This window comes from Hemiscyllium ocellatum (assembly GCF_020745735.1).
Source record: "Hemiscyllium ocellatum isolate sHemOce1 chromosome 27 unlocalized genomic scaffold, sHemOce1.pat.X.cur. SUPER_27_unloc_10, whole genome shotgun sequence".
Classification (NCBI taxonomy): domain Eukaryota; kingdom Metazoa; phylum Chordata; class Chondrichthyes; order Orectolobiformes; family Hemiscylliidae; genus Hemiscyllium; species Hemiscyllium ocellatum.
Genome location: NW_026867477.1, coordinates 736874 through 752669, shown reverse-complemented (window position 1 = coordinate 752669; position 15796 = coordinate 736874). Strand labels below are relative to the sequence as shown.

General features: G+C 47.0%; 1 protein-coding gene and 1 non-coding gene across 2 annotated transcripts in view; both read left to right on the top strand.

The window, feature by feature from the left end:
* The window catches only part of LOC132807201 (zinc finger protein 229-like), a 427695-nt gene that overhangs the window by 81813 nt on the left and 330086 nt on the right, over window positions 1–15796 (top strand). The gene's annotated exons all lie outside the window — the stretch shown is intronic.
* Window positions 13636–13709, top strand: trnan-guu (transfer RNA asparagine (anticodon GUU)). The gene has a single exon. It is a non-coding gene; the product is annotated as a tRNA-Asn (tRNA).

Sequence of the window (15796 nt, the reverse complement as noted above, 5' to 3'; positions counted from 1 at the left end):
GATTTCAGCAGCTGCTAAGTTGTTGATATTACACAAGGGAACATCAGCGCTCTCAGTAATGGCACATACTGAAGCCAGGACACTGTATCAGAGTTGAGGGCTCGGGAACCATAAGCAATAGGAATAGGAAAATGCCATTCAACCCCTTGAGCCGACTTCTCCATTCAATAGAATTGTGGCTGATCTGACATTCCCCACATGCACTCTCCTGCCCTTTTCCAGTAACTATTCATCCCCCAACTGATCATGAATATATCGATCCTAGTTTTAAATGTAACATGAAGGCTGTCAACAGAGTTACTGGGATGGAGGAAGGGTGGCCTCAGGTCGAACTTGGGGACGAACACAATGCCTTCACACTTCACAATATATAACTAAGGGAATTTTTATAGTTTATAGTTAAAAATTCCTGAAGAAGGGCTCATGCCCGAAACGTCGATTCTCCTGCTCCTTGGATGCTGCCTGACCTGCTGCGTTTTTCCAGCAACACATTTTCAGCTCTGATCTCCAGCACCTGCAGTCCTCACTTTCTCCTCGTAAATTACAAAAGAAACCTAGCACAAAATACCAAAATGTGTAGCAAAAGCTTCCATGAACACCCTCTGTCTTCTACCTTCTAGCAAGTTCTGTACCCAAATGGCTAGTTGTCCCTGCATTCCATGCGATTAAACCTTGCTCACCAATCTCCCATGAGGACCCTTGATGAACGCCTTCCTGAAGTCCATATAGATCACGTCCATCGCTCTGCCCTCATCAGTCCACATTGTACTTCTTCAAAAACTCAATCATGTTCGTGAGACATGATTTCCCAAGCATAAAGCCATGCTGGCTATCCCTAATCAATTTTTGCCTTTCCAAATACATGTAAATCCTATCTCTCAGGATTCTCTCCAAAACCTTGCCCTTCACGGATGTCTGGTTCACTGGTCTATAGTTCCCTGGCTTTTCCTTACCACCTTTCTTAAATAGTGGCACCATGTTAGCCACCCTCTAGCCTTCCGGCACCTCACCTGTGACTATTGATGATACAAATGTCTCAGTGAGAGGCCCAGCAATCACTTCCCCAGTTTCCCACCGAGTTTTAGTGTACTCCTGATCAGGTCCTTAGGATTTATCCACTTCTATGCTTTTCAAGATATGCAGCAATTTCTCATCTGTAATATGGACATTTTTTCAACATGTCACCATCTACTTTCTCACATTCTATATCTTCCATGCCCTTGTCCATAGCAAACACTGATGCACAATATCCGTTCAGCATCCACCGCACCGCCCCCCCCACCCCTCCATCTCCTGCAGCTCCACACAAAGGCCGTGTGTGGAGGGGCCCTATTCTCTCTCTTGTTATCCTTTTGCCCTCAACGTATATATATAAAAAAACCCTTTGGGTTACCCTTAACTCTATTTTCCAAAGCTATCTCATGTCTCCTTTTTGCCCTCATGATTTCCCTCGTATGTACGCTCGTACTGCCTTCATACTCTAAGGATTCACTCGATCGCTCTGTCGATACCTGACGTATGCATCCTTCTTTATCTTAACCAAAATATCATTTTCTCTAGTCATACAGCATTCCCCACACCTACCAGCCTTTCCTTTCACCCTAACAGGAACATACTGTGTCTGGACTCTTGTTATCTCATATTTGAAGGCTTCCCATTTTCCAGCAGTCCTTTAACCTGCGAACAACTGCCCCCAATCAGCTTTTGAAAGATCTTGTCTAATACCTGAGTCTTCATCCAATTTAGAACTTCAACTTTGAGATCGGATATATTATTTTCAATCACGATTCTAACGTTAATAGAATTATGGTTGCTGACACTTAGGTTTTGCACCCTCGCCAGTCTGTACATCCACATTTAGAATTAGAAAATTTCCTTGTACAGACTCAACAAATTCCTCTATTTGGCGGATAATTAAATGGGCAGGAGTTATACCTGGGGTCAACTCTTCCTTCATTCCCATCAACCCAACCCCATTCCCACCCCAATAGTCCAACAGCACTTTCCCCTGCATCCGCCGAATGTGATTCACCTGCACCCTCCTCACTCTCCAAAGGCCCAAACTTACCTTCCAGGTGAAGTGGCACTTTACCTGCACTTCCCACAACCCAGTCTACTGCATTTGCTGCTCACCTTGTGGTCTCATCTACAATGGGGAAAACGAAGCATAAACTGGGTGACTGCTGCACAGAACATCTACGTTCTGCCCGCAAAAAAGACCCTGAGATTCCAGTTGCCTGCCAATTCCACACCCCACCCTATTCCCTGTCCGACATCTCTGTCTCAGGTTTTCTGTAGTGTCCCAGCGAAGCTCAGCACCAGCAGAACGAAGAGCACCGAATATTACACTTGGAGACAATCCATCCCTCCGGTCCCAATATCGAATTCAGTAATTCTAGGGCCTGAACTCCATAGTGTCTCGTCCCTTCCATACAAACCAAGCCTTGTTATCACATAGTCTGTCATTACACACTACATATTCTTAGCCACGAACAGTCTCCATTCACCCTCCCACGCGGATCGTTATCAACTCCCTTTCCTGTTCAACAGTTCTTCCCTCGCTTTAGGGTCTGTCCTAATTTATGATTTACTGCATCCGCCTTCCTCCCACAATATCTCCTGCATATAAACTAACGTTTTCCCAATCACCATCAATTCTATGGAAGGGTCACCGGCAACTACTGTTTTTTTTTTGTTTCTGATCTACAGCATCCACAGTTCTTTCAGCTTTTTATTGAGGTGGAGTTGGAAATTGTTTCGAGAGACAGAATGAGAGGGAGGAGAGACAGAACAGACATGAACTGTTGATCTCCGTTGTTACTCATAACATAAAATCATTGTAGTGCGATCAATTCCCTTAAGCATGAATAGAGTTCCTGAGCTGTCTGTGAGCTTGTGGCACAATGGTAGCGCGGCTAACTCCAGACCAGAAAATTGCGTGTTCAAATCGCATCAAGCTGATTGAAGCTGAAAATGTGTTGCTGGTTAAAGCACAGCAGGTTAGGCAGCATCCAAGGAACAGGAAATTCGACGTTTCGGGCCAGAGCCCTTCATCAGGAATGAGGAGAGTGTGCCAGGCAGGCTAAGATAAAAGGTAGGGAGGAGGGACTTGGGGGAGGTGCGATGGAGATGTGATAGGTGGAAGGAGGTCAAGGTGAGGGTGATAGGCTGGAGTGGGGTGGGGGCGGAGAGGTCAGGAAGAAGATTGCAGGTTAGGAGGGCGGTGCTGAGTTGAGGGAACCGACTGAGACAATGTTGGGGGAGGGGAAATGAGGAAACTGAAGAAATCTGAGTTCATTTCTTGTGGTTGGAGGGTTCCCAGGCGGAAGATGAGGCGCTCTTCCTCCAACCGTCGTGTTGTTATGTTCTGGCGATGGAGGAGTCCAAGGACCTGCATGTCCTCGGTGGAGTGGGAGGGAGAGTTAAAGTGTTGAGCCACGGGGTGGTTGAGTTGGTTGGTCCGGGCGTCCCAGAGGTGTTCCCTGAAGCCTTCCACAAGTAGGCGGAATATAGAGGAGGCCACATCGGGTGCAGCGGACGCAATAGATGATGTGTGTGGAGGTACAGGTGAACTTGTGGAGGATATGGAAGGATCCCTTGGGGCCTTGGAGAGAGGTAAGGGAGGAGGTGTGGGCGCAAGTTTTGCATTTCCTGCGGTTGCAGGGGAAGGTGCCGGAAGTGGAGGTTGGGTTGGTGGGGGATGTGGACCTGACGAGGGAGTCGCGAAGGGAGTGGTCTTTGCGGAACGCTGATAGGGGAGGGGAGGGAAATATATCCCTGGTGGTGGGGGCCGTTTGGAGGTGGCGGAAATGACAGCGGATGCTATACTGTATACGGAGGTTGGTCAGGTGGTAGGTGAGAAACAGTGGGGTTCTGTCTTGGTGGCGGTTGAAGGGGGGGGCTCAAGGGCGGAGGAGCGGGAAGTGGAGGAGATGCGGTGGAGGGCATCGTCGATCAGGTCTGTGGGGAATCTGCGGTCCTTGAAGAAGGAGGCCATCTGGGCTGTACGGTATTGGAACTTGTCCTCCTGGGAGCAGATGCGGTGGAGATGAAAGAATTGGGAATATGGGATGGCGTTTTTACAGGGGGCAGGGTGGGAGGAGGTGTAGTCCAGGTAGCTGTGGGAGTCAGTCGGTTTATAGTAGATATCTGTGTTGAGTCGGTCGCCCGAGATAGAAATGGAAAGGTCTAGGAAGGGGAGGGAGGAGTCTGAGACAGTCCAGGTGAATTTGAGGTCGGGATGGAAGGTGTTGGTAAAGTTGATGAACTGTTCAGCCTCCTCGTGGGAGCACGAGGCAGCGCCGATACAGTCATCGATATAACGGAGGAAAAGGTGGGGGGTGGTGCCAGTGTAGTTGTGGAAGATGGGTGACTGTCTGTGAGGAGTTTGCACATTCTCCCAGTGTCTGCGTGGGCTTTCTCTGGGTGGTCCTGTCCAAAGATATGCAGGTCTGAGGTTTGATGAAGGCCTTCCTGTACTTAGAGCAACTGAACAACCTCTCCCCCATGTGGACCCACCAGTGGGCCAGCAGGTCAGAAGAAAGAGCAAAGCCCTTCCTGCGCTCGGGGCAGAAGAACGGCCTCTCCTCGGTGTGGATCCACTGGTGTCTCAGCAGGTGGGAAGAACTGCTGAAAGCCATCTCACACTCAGGGCATGAGAACAGCCGTCCCGGGTGTGGACCAACTGGTGTGTCCGCATGGCAGAGGAATCACGAAAGGCCTTCCCGCACTCAGGGCAGCAGAAGGGCCTCTCCTCTCTGTGGACTCATTGGAGCTTCAGAACCCTTTCAAATTTCACAATATCCTTCTGATATGAGGGAATCCAGAATTGCACACAATATTCCAAAAGTACTCCACAATATTCCAGTGTCCTGTCCAGCCACAACGTAACTTCCCAACTCCAATACTCAAGTCAGAAGATTGCGAAAGTTTTTAAAACTCACAAAATCAAACGTGAAATAATGGAAGGACAAACCAAATTTTTGAAGTCAACTTGGAAGCATCATTGAGAAATCGGCGGACTGGGTTTATTAGGTACCTGTTCTCCTTAAATACACTATATACATCTTTCTCATCGGCTCTTCGTTGTTCACAAAACCAAGCTGAGTATCCTTGATCACATTATTCCTATCCAGATGTTCATAAATCCTATCCCTTACAATTCTCTCTGAGACTTTGCCCACAACAGAAGTGAGCCTCACCGGCCTATTGTTACTAGGGTTATCCCTACTTCTGTTCTTGAACAAGGGAACCACATTTGCTATCCTCCAGTTTTCTGGCACTATTCCTGTAGAAAACGACGTCATAAAAATCAAGGCCAGTGGCTCTGCAATCTCCTCCCTTGCTTCCCAGAGAATCCTAGCACATATGCCATCGGGCCCAGGGGACTTTACTATTTTCACCCTTTCCAGAATTTCCAATACCTCTTCCCTACGTACCTCAAAGCCATCCATTTTAATTAGTTGTGACTCAATATTCACATCGGCAACAATGTCCTGTTCCTGAGTGAATACTGATGAAAAGTATTCATTCAGTGTCTCCCCAATCTCTTCGGCCTCCATGCGCAACTTCCTACTACTATCCTTGACTGGACCTATTCCTACCCGAGTCATTCTTTTATTCCTGACATACCTATAGAAAGCCTTTGGGTTTTCCCTAATCCTACCAAGGACTTTTCATGTCCCCTCCTTGCTGCTCTTAGCTCTCCCTTTAGATCCTCTCTGGCTACCTTATAACTCTCAATCGCCCCAATTGAAACTTTCACGCCTCATCTTTACATAGGCCGCCCTCTACGCTTTAACAAGAGATTCCAATTCATTATTAAACCACGGCTCCCTCACACGACCCTTTCCTCCCCGCCTGACAGGTACATACTTATCAAGGACACTCAATAGTTGATCCTTGAACAAGCTCCACATATCGATTGTGCCCTTCCCTTGAAGCCTACTTTTCCAAGCCACGCATCCTAAGTCATGCCTCACCGCATCATAATTTCCCTGCCCCCCGCTATGACTCTTGCCCTACAGTGCACACGTAACCTTCTTCATCACCAGAGTAAAAGTCACCGAATTGTGGTCACTGTCCCCAAATTGCTCACCTACCTCCAATTCAAACACCTGGCCTGATTCGTTACCCAGAACCAAATCCAGTATGGTGTCACCTCTTGTTGGCCTGTCAACATATTGTATCAGGAAACCCTCCTGCACACATTAGACAAACACCGACCCATCTAAAGTACTCGAGCTATAGCTTTCCTAGTCAATATCTGGAAAGTTAAAGTCCACCATAACAACCACCCTATTACTTTCACTCTTCTCCTGAATCACCCTTGCAATCCTTTCTTCTACGTCTCTAGGACTATTAGGCCTGTAGAAAACACCTAACAGGGTGACCTCACCTTTCCTATTTCTAACCTCAGCCCAAACTACCTCAGATGGCGAGTTTTCATCCATCGTCTTTCCACCGCTGCAATACTATCCTTGACAAGCAGTGCCACACCTCCCCCTCTTTTACCCCCACCTCTGACTCTACTAAAACATTTAAACACCGGAACCTGCAACAGCCAATTCTATCCCTGTTCTATCCATGTCTCCGTAATAGCCACAACATCGAAATCCCAGGTCCCAACCCGCGCTGCAAGTTCACCTATCTTATTTTGTACACTTCTCGCATTGAAGCACTGTCAAATGTATTTCACACTGAGCAAGACTCAGCTGGTGAAAGAGGTGGAGCGGGGGTGCTTGTGTGCTCTCTGTGTGGCTCGTTGGTCTCGGGGTATGATTCTCGCTTTGGGTCTTCTACTATGTAGACTTGCGCGAAATCCCGGACGAGCCCGCGTTTCCTGACTTGTGCAAGAGTGCCCGGTTAACTTTCTCAAAAAGTACCTTCGCTAAAGTGTGGACTTTTGCCCGAAACGTCGATTTTACTGCTCCTCGGATGCTGCCTGAACGGCTGTGCTTTTCCAGCACCACTAATCCAGAATCTGGTTTCCAGCATCTGCAGTCATTGATTTTCCCGCTTGGAGTACAAATTGGGCAGAAGGCAAGGAAGTGAAATGATGGAATATTGCGTTGACGTCAGTGGTGCCGTGTTTAAGGAATGTCAGCACTGAAGCAAGATTGGAAATTTGGGACAGCTCTCCTCGGAGAAGAGAAGTTTGAAATCTGGCCTGGTTGAAGCTTTCCAAGTCATGCAAAGTTTAGACAGAGAAAGTGATGTAGTCAAAATGCTCCCACGCCTGAAAGGATCGGCAACAAGTCATGAGGAAAAGAACTAAAAGTGACGTTGGGAAGAACGCTTTCGTACAGGGAGTGGTTGCGTTCTGTAAATCCCTAACTGACACTGACAAAGAGACAGATTGAATAGACGCAAACGGGAATTCGGTGGTCATGTTTAAAGTAACACTGTGCAGAATTACATGGAGAAGGAAAGAGAATGATACGAATAGAGACCCACGTTTACTTACTGTGTCGAACCACCAGAGCGAAGGTGGGCCGCATGGCCTCCGTCTGTGCTGTGACACATGCTGTGATTCAGAATGGAATCACAATTCGACCAACAGAATGTGGGAAGTTAGGAAAAAGTTTATATTTACAGAGCTTCCATACATCTGCGCAACAGCACATGATACGATAGCAGAGGAGATCTTTGACATCAGTCTCGAAGGGACCTGTGGAAAACTCTCGGCGTGTAGGAGCAGAGTGGCGTAGTGGTTGTGTGCTGGGCTCATAGTCCCGAGGTCGATGGATTGAAGTCATCCTCCGCTGTAGTGCAATGTCTCCTTGAGCGGCTTCCTTTTGAACGGGGGCTGTGCTATATTCTATATCTTGCCTTTGCACCTACTGCCTGAGTGTCTGAATACCCTGTATCATACCGATACTCTCGGGGAACTCACACGATTCAAGTAACATGCTTTATGGAGGTCTGAGTGGTCTTCTCCTGTTCTTCGTCGGTTTCCTATGAACTGATTCGCAAAACCACTTCTTCTCAATGCCAATGAGCTAATTAAGTTGAAACGCATGCCTTGTACTTCCATCCATTCCCTGCATTAATCGCCACGCCGGGTCGGACGTGAATGACAAGACGATAAGTATGTCAGAAACCGTATCACCACTCAGATACAGATCCTTCCTATGAGGACAGATATCACTGATTGTGAATCACCTCAGAGAGAGGCAAGTGGCAGAGAGTCGCCGTGGACTCGATGGGCTGAACGGCTTCTGTCTGCGCGAGAATGGTGCAACGTGTTTATGCCGTCCCACTGCCTGTCTCTGGGACAGGGAGGCTGAAGGAGCAAAACTGGTTCATTTTTAACCGTCCCTTCCGTGTTGGACTGCCTGCAGTCCCTCAGCTCAGGGCCGTGGGGATGACTCTCAGTGAGTGAAGGTTTCACTCGGATTCTCTTCATCTGGGACACTTGGGGCTCAGATGTTAACTGCTGCGCAGTCGCAGCAAAGAAAGCGATGTCCACTTTGCAATCGACTTTCTGTAAGATTGCTGCGTGAAGACGATTTCTGAACACCAAGCAGGCTGTACAACAATGTGAATTTACTTGAGGGAAGAGTGCTTGGTGTCCATTTCTCTCTGTCTCGCCAGCACAGCATCTTTCTATCTCTCCGATAATAGACCTTTGGAGGAAATTCATATTCAAAGTTACTCACTTCCCACGCATTAGTGAAACAGATACTTCTCTCACCTCAAGTGATTGAGAGAGACAGCAGAAGAGCGAATGGACTCTTCCCTCACCCCCAGAACAGCTTGCGAGTAGAAACAAAATGGTTTAATTATCTGCCAGTACAGAGAGTCCAATTCCTGGGGATGAGACAAACATCAGCGCCCCGGGGACAGAATGACAAGCAGATGTTCTGGAAACGCTTTGCTGATTGCAATTCTTGGAGCAATGTATTTCACGCTGAGCAAGTTTCAACTGGCTCAGAGTTGTGGTTCTGTTCGCCGAGCTGGAAGTTTTTGTTGCAAACGTTTCATCCCCTGGCTAGGAGACATCATCAGTGCTCTGGAGCCTCCTGCGAAGCGCTTCTTTGATGTTTCTTCCGGTATTTATAGCGGTTTGTTCTTGCCGCTTCCAGGTGTCAGTTTCAGCTGTCCGTTGTAGTGGTTTGTATATGGGGTCCAGGTCGATGTGTCTGTTGATGGAGTTTGGGGATGAATGCCTTGCTTCTAGGAATTCTCTGGCTGTTCTCTGTCTGGCTTGCCCTATGATAGTAGTGCTTTCCCAGTCGAATTCATGTTGCTTGTTGTCTGAGTGTATGGCTACTAAGGATAGCTGGTCGTGTCGTTTTGTAGCTAGCTGATGTTCATGGATGCGGATTGTTAGCTGTCTTCCTGTTTGTCCTATATAGTGTTTTGTGCAGTCCTTGCATGGTATTTTGTAAACTACGTTAGTTTGGCTCATGCTGGGTATTGGGTCCTTTGTTCTAGTAAGTTGTTCTCTGAGCGTGGCTGTTGGTTTGTGTGCCGTTATGAGTCCTAAGGGTCGCAGTAGTCTGGCTGTCAGTTCTGAGACGCTCCTGACATATGGTAGTGTGGCTAGTCCTTTTGGTTGTGGCATATCCTCGTTCCGTGGTCTATCTCTTAGGCATCTGGTGATAAAGTTGCGTGGGTATCCGTTTTTGCGAATACCTTGTATAGGTGTTCCTCTTCCTCTTTTCGCAGTTCTGGTGTACTGCAGTGTGTTGTGGCTCTTTTGAATAGTGTCCTGATGCAGCTTCGTTTGTGTGTGTTGGGGTGGTTACTTACATAGTTTAGGACTTGGTCTGTGTGTGTTAGTTTCCTGTGTACCCTTGTGGTGAATTCTCCGTTAGGTGTTCTCTCTACTAACACGTCTAGGAATGGGAGTTGGCTATCGTTTTCCTCTTCTCTCGTGAATCGGATTCCTGTGAGTGTGGCGTTGATGATTCTGTGTGTTTTTTCTATTTCTGTGTTTTTGATGATTACAAAGGTGTCATCGACATATCTGATCCAGAGTTTGGGTTGGATTTGTGGTAGGGCTGTTTGTTCTAACCTTTGCATAACTGCCTCTGCTATGAGTCCCGAGATTGGTGATCCCATGGGTGTTCCGTTGATTTGTTCGCATATCTGATTGTTGAATGTAAAGTGTGTAGTGAGGCACAGGTCCAGTAGTTTAAGTATGCCGTCCTTGTTGATAGGTTCGGCCTCCTATGTTCTGTTATGTATGTCCAGTAGGTTGGCTATTGTTTCTCTGGCTAGGGTTTTGTCAATTGAAGTGAACAGTGCTGTCACGTCGAATGAGATCATGGTTTCTTCTTTGTCTCCAGAGTCTCCAGTGTACATTACCCCCTGAGTTTATATTTGCACATCGGCGATATGTCTGCACAACAGCACATGACACTACAGCAGTGAAGATCTTTTGATTTCATTCTCGAACGTGCAAGACACACGCCAACTGAAAAGCTGAATACTTTTCACTGAGTACTCGGGAAAGCTGCCGTGCAATGCAGGAGAATGGCACAGCGGGTGCATGTTAGGATCACAACCCAGAAGGGAAACCATTTTCACTTATTTACTCAATGTCGTCTTCAGCAGCTCTTCCCTATAACGGCGCTCTGCTCTCTCCTTTACCTTGTCATCTGCTTCCCAAAACTTCGTGTATCTGAGCTCAATGTGTCACATCGATACACAACTCAAATTTACACAGTTATTCTGGCACGCTTGTGGAGCTCTGAGTCGTGTTGTCCAGTTTTCTGTCGGTGTGTTCTGATCTCAAGTGTTAAACCTCTTCTCTCAGATGGCAATGAACCGGTGAAGTTGAAACACATGCTGTTTTTGTCCATTTCCTGCGGTAAAGAAACCGACGCCCGTGTAATAAAAGACTCTCTGTAGGATTGCTGTGTCAAGACAAATTCTGAACACCAAGCAGGCTGCACAAAAATGCACTCATATCAATTTACCTGAGGGAAGGGTCTCCATTTCTCTCGGTCCCGACAATACGGCATCTTTCGGTCTCTCCGTTAACAGGACCTTTGGAACAAGCTCAAAGTTCCCCATTTCCTACGCATTTCTGTAACTGACTTCTCCTGCCTCAACAACTAGTGAGAGAGAGCAGAAGAGCGTGTGGGCTCCTTCTTCCACCAGGACAGCTTGCAAGGAGAAATAAAATGGTTCAATTATCCACCAGTGGAGAGAGTCCGGTCCCTGGGGACGGGACAAACAGCAGCGTCCTGGGAGCAGAGACAGATTGAGAAGCAGATGTTCTTGAAACTCTTCCTTGCTTGCAATTCTGGGAGCAATGTACAATGTATTTCGTACTGAGCAAGTCACAGGTGCTTCAGGAGGTGGCTGCACCCATGGCTGGTGGCTCGTTAGTCTGGCATATGATTCTAGCTTTGGGTCTTCTCGCGAATGCAGACGTGTGAGAGTTCCCGGGTTCCAATCCCAGGCGAACCATCTTTTCTTAAATTGACCAGAGCAAAAATACCCGATCAATTTTCTCAAAAAGACGCTTCGTTAAATGAGATCGGACTGCCTGAATTAGGGACGGCGCAAAAGCTGCCATTGCAGTGAACACAGCGAAGGGAAACGCATGTTCAAAGTGAAAACAAGTACTGCAGATTTTTCGCCGGCGCAATCCGAGTCTGAATGAATCTTCCACCTGTATTACGCTCAATTCTGAGTGTGATACTTCAGGAAGCGGGGAAGTGAAGTGTTTGCAGACGGCGCTGAACAGGTTAACGTGAATGGTATCGTTCTGAGGAATGTCAGCAATGAAGGGAGATTGGAAAGTTTGGGGCAACTCACTTTGGAGAACAGACGGCTGAAAGCTGGCCTCATTGAAGTTTTCCACGTCATGAGGGTTTTAGACAGAGGCAATAATGCAGTGAAAATGCTCCCAGGCCAGAAAGGATCGAGAACGATTTGGCAGAGATTGAAAGTCATCAGGAAAATAAGTAAAAGTGACATTAGGAAGACCGTTTTCGCACAGGGAGTGGGGTCAGTAAGTTGCTGTCTGACAGTGACAAAGAGGCAGATTCAATGGACACAAAAGGGAATTCGGTGGGCATGTTCAATGTAACAATGTGCAGATTTACAGGGAGAAGGCGACAGAATGAGACACTTATTTACATATTGTGTTGAACCAGCAGAGCTAAGGTGGGCTGCAGGCCTCAGTCTGCGCTGTCACACATTTTGTGATTCTGAGTGAAACCGGAGTGGGACCAACAGAACGTAGGAAATTTGACAACGGATATATTCTGCCCAACAGGATACTCCATCACAGCAATGAAGGTGTTTTGACATAATTCTCGAAGGTCCATGCCACAATACAGATTCAAAACCGAGTATTCATTTGAATCACTGAGTAAGTTGTTTACAGTTATTCAGTTGAGGTGAGCGGAGTTGCGCATTGGGAGCCACTCCAGTTGATCTGTCGAAGCCGTTTCCTCCTGTGTGATAGTCCCACCAGCACTCCAATTTGCTGTGCTTCCAGTCAGTAGATGCAGATTACTGTCCCATACTGATACACGGGCCACGATGACCCAACTGTGGTGACAAGCTTGTGAAGGTCTGAGTGCTCTTCTCCTGCTCTCTGTCGGCCTCCTATGATCCGAATCATCAAACCTCTCTTCTCCGAGATCGGAATAAACTGGTGAAGGTGAAACACATCAGTTTCGGTGTGTTCCATGTGCAGGAGGCCCTGCAGTAACTCCCTACACTGTTTCACACAGCAGCATCCTCTCGGTGAATTACGCTTGGCAAAAAAAGCCTATTAAACCAAATCAGTGTCGTCCATTGGATTTTACTGACACCGTTTATACAATTCAGGCTCACCGTTAATGTGGAGAGGGGCCGTCAGACTGTAGTTTCCGCTCCTTCTATTGAATAAAGATAATTTTAACAGTGTCCAGTGAGAGGAAAGAATTTGTTGTTGGTGGTAAACATTTCTATCTGAACTCGCTGTCACTCTGCTATGACAGGATGAGCTGGGACCTCCTGATAGATTGAAACACACAACTGGTAATCTCCAGATTATGTTGTAAAAACATCGGTATAATGTTATTCACACCGCGCTGTCACCAACTGAACGAAGCGGCTGTGTTTTCATTCTCACAGTGGGGGGAGCTGAGCATTTACCGAAACACTGGGCACACCACCTCCCTGACACAGTGTTCACAAATCAAACTGACAGCAAAGCCTCACGTGTGATCGGAAGTTTCCGCAACGAACATTTGGCTCAACAGATATCGGGAGTGAAAGTAATCATTCCTGGATTTGAAATGTAAGAAGCAGACTTTTAGTGAGCCTGACGCGATTTGAACACGCAACCGATTGATTTGGAGTCAGACACGCTACAGTTGCGCCACAAGCTGACGGGGAACTAGCGCCTTCTTTTCATGCTTAAGGGAAGTGATCGCACTACAAGGATTTTACGTTATGAGTAACAACGGAGATCAACAGTTCATGTCTGTTCTGTTTCTTCCCCCTCTCTTTCTGCAGAGGGTGGCATCAGACTGTCCCCGGTGTCTCCACAATGAATGTCCCAGGCATTATTAAGGAAAAGTAAAAGTGATAGACGACAATTGTAATTCGAGGTGGGGCAGGCTGAATTATGAATTCACTAATAGCCTCCCCTAAGCGATGGCGCAGCTTCCAACATCGCCTGTCTCTGTGGCGCAATTGGTCAGCGCGTTCGGCTGTTAACCGAAAGGTTGGTGGTTCGAGCCCACCCAGGGACGCTTAGTTCGCTGCTCACCCTTCGCTTCGCGGCTGTGTGAACTGTAATGGGACAAGGCGAATGATATCCAAACGGAAACCTCCTCCACAAAGGGGTTTCTGAGTTGTATTATTGTCTAACGTTAGGGACTGCGGATGCTGAGAACCCGAGACAAAAAACGAGAAACTCGGCAGGTTTGACAGCACCTGTCGGAGAAAACGGAATTCTGAAATGCTGCGTCTGATTCTCTTTCCATAGATGTTGCCTGACCTTCTCCGTTCCTCCTGCAATTTCTAGATTTGGTTTTAACTGAAAGTTCATTACATCTTTTGCGATGAAACACCTAGACTCGCAGTGTCCAGATATTTAACCCTTTCGAATCACTGAAGTGAATAGATTCAAACAAACTCTGCGATGATTCACTCTTTCTCAGCTCCGCAGGCAGACAGATCTGGGAAGTGAAGCTGTCAGTGTGGTTCTGTATTCGTGGGCTGAGTGGTTAATGCGATGGACTTGAAACCCATTGCGGTTTCCCCACGCAGGTGTGACCCCTGCCGATTACAAAATGAGAAATGTCGTCGAAAAGAAAGGGAGCTTGCTCCCCGGCTTCTTCTTTAAGATTCAAGTCAGTGGAGGGGGAAAAATATTTCACTCACATTGGGACTGGTGGGAATCTGCAACCCACTGCCTGTTCGGGTGGAACAAGCAGATACACGCAGAGCTTCTTTTGAGGCTATGAGCCAAGTGTCTGCAAATGAGACTAGAACAGTGAGGGACATGAAATCGTGATCGAAATGAAGCACCTGAGGACAAGGGTGTTTCCTTTGCCAGTGAAAGATACTGCTTCACAAAGTTGGGACTGTGGAAGGGAAGCAGTGACGGTGATTATCTTTGGTTGTTGACCTTGTGAATGTTCCCATTGCTGCGCATGTCCGTGTTAACGTCAGAACTCTGAAGCATGGTGACGTTAGATACGCACAGGGCCAGGGCGCAATGAATGACGCATCTGTCTCCACCTACCTGTTTGAAATGCAGCTCACAGCTTCTTCACACACCCCAATTAATCTTTCTCATTGTCCTGAAGCCGGCATACTCTTTGAATTCCCGATCTGCGGGAATGAGAATCTTTTCACTGTCTCGCGTCAATAAATGTCCCTCGGAACATCGGAGTCAAGTCACAGCGGAAGCTGAGATAGCCTCACACGCTGCTCACGGGCACATTTTACTTTCGGGTAAAAAATGAGGTCAGCAGATGCTGGAGATCACAGCTGAAAATGTGTTGCTGGTTAAAGCACAGCAGGTTAGGCTGCATCCAAGGAATAGGAAATTCGACGTTTCGGGCATATGCCCTTCATCAGGAAAGGGCATATGCCCGAAACGTCGAATTTCCTATTCCTTGGATGCTGCCTAACCTGCTGTGCTTTAACCAGCAACACACTTTCAGCACATTTTACTTTCCCCAACTCACCGCCCCAACCACTGCGGCTCCTGGGAGTGGAAAGGAAACAATCACCAAAACCCAGTCTTAGTTTTGTGAATCTTCAGAAAATAAGCAAACCTTCATCCCTTTGGATTTTCTATCCTGGGCTGACAGGGATGGGTTTTGTCACTCTTTTGTCGGATATTGCAAGTGGATGTTTTGCAGAAAAGCACCACAATGCAATCTGATTAATCAGGGTCTGGATGTTTTCGGTTCTTGAATGTAAGTGTTGTGCTCCAGAACTTAGTTGTTCACAGTTTATAATACTTTTCTCCCCAGTCCCCTGTATCACTTGTCGAAAATGCTTAATTTACGTCTTGTAATCCTTTCACTGTCTGCTAATGAGGATAGCATTTCCGTCTTTTACCTCAGTTATCTTGACCTTGCATACCTCAAGCCTCAAGCTAATTTCACGAGAAACCCTCTCCAATTCAAAAGCCAACTGTCAATAATGGCTCTGTTTCTCGTCACGTATCCAATTTCAGATCGATATTGTTAATGTTCCTTTTATTCCTTCAGATCTAGGTTTCGCTCACAGGGTAAGAACAGACCTGTCACCAAATACATTTACCAATGTACCTTCATCCTTTCGATTGTATTAGCATCATGAACACTTCCCATCAAAATAA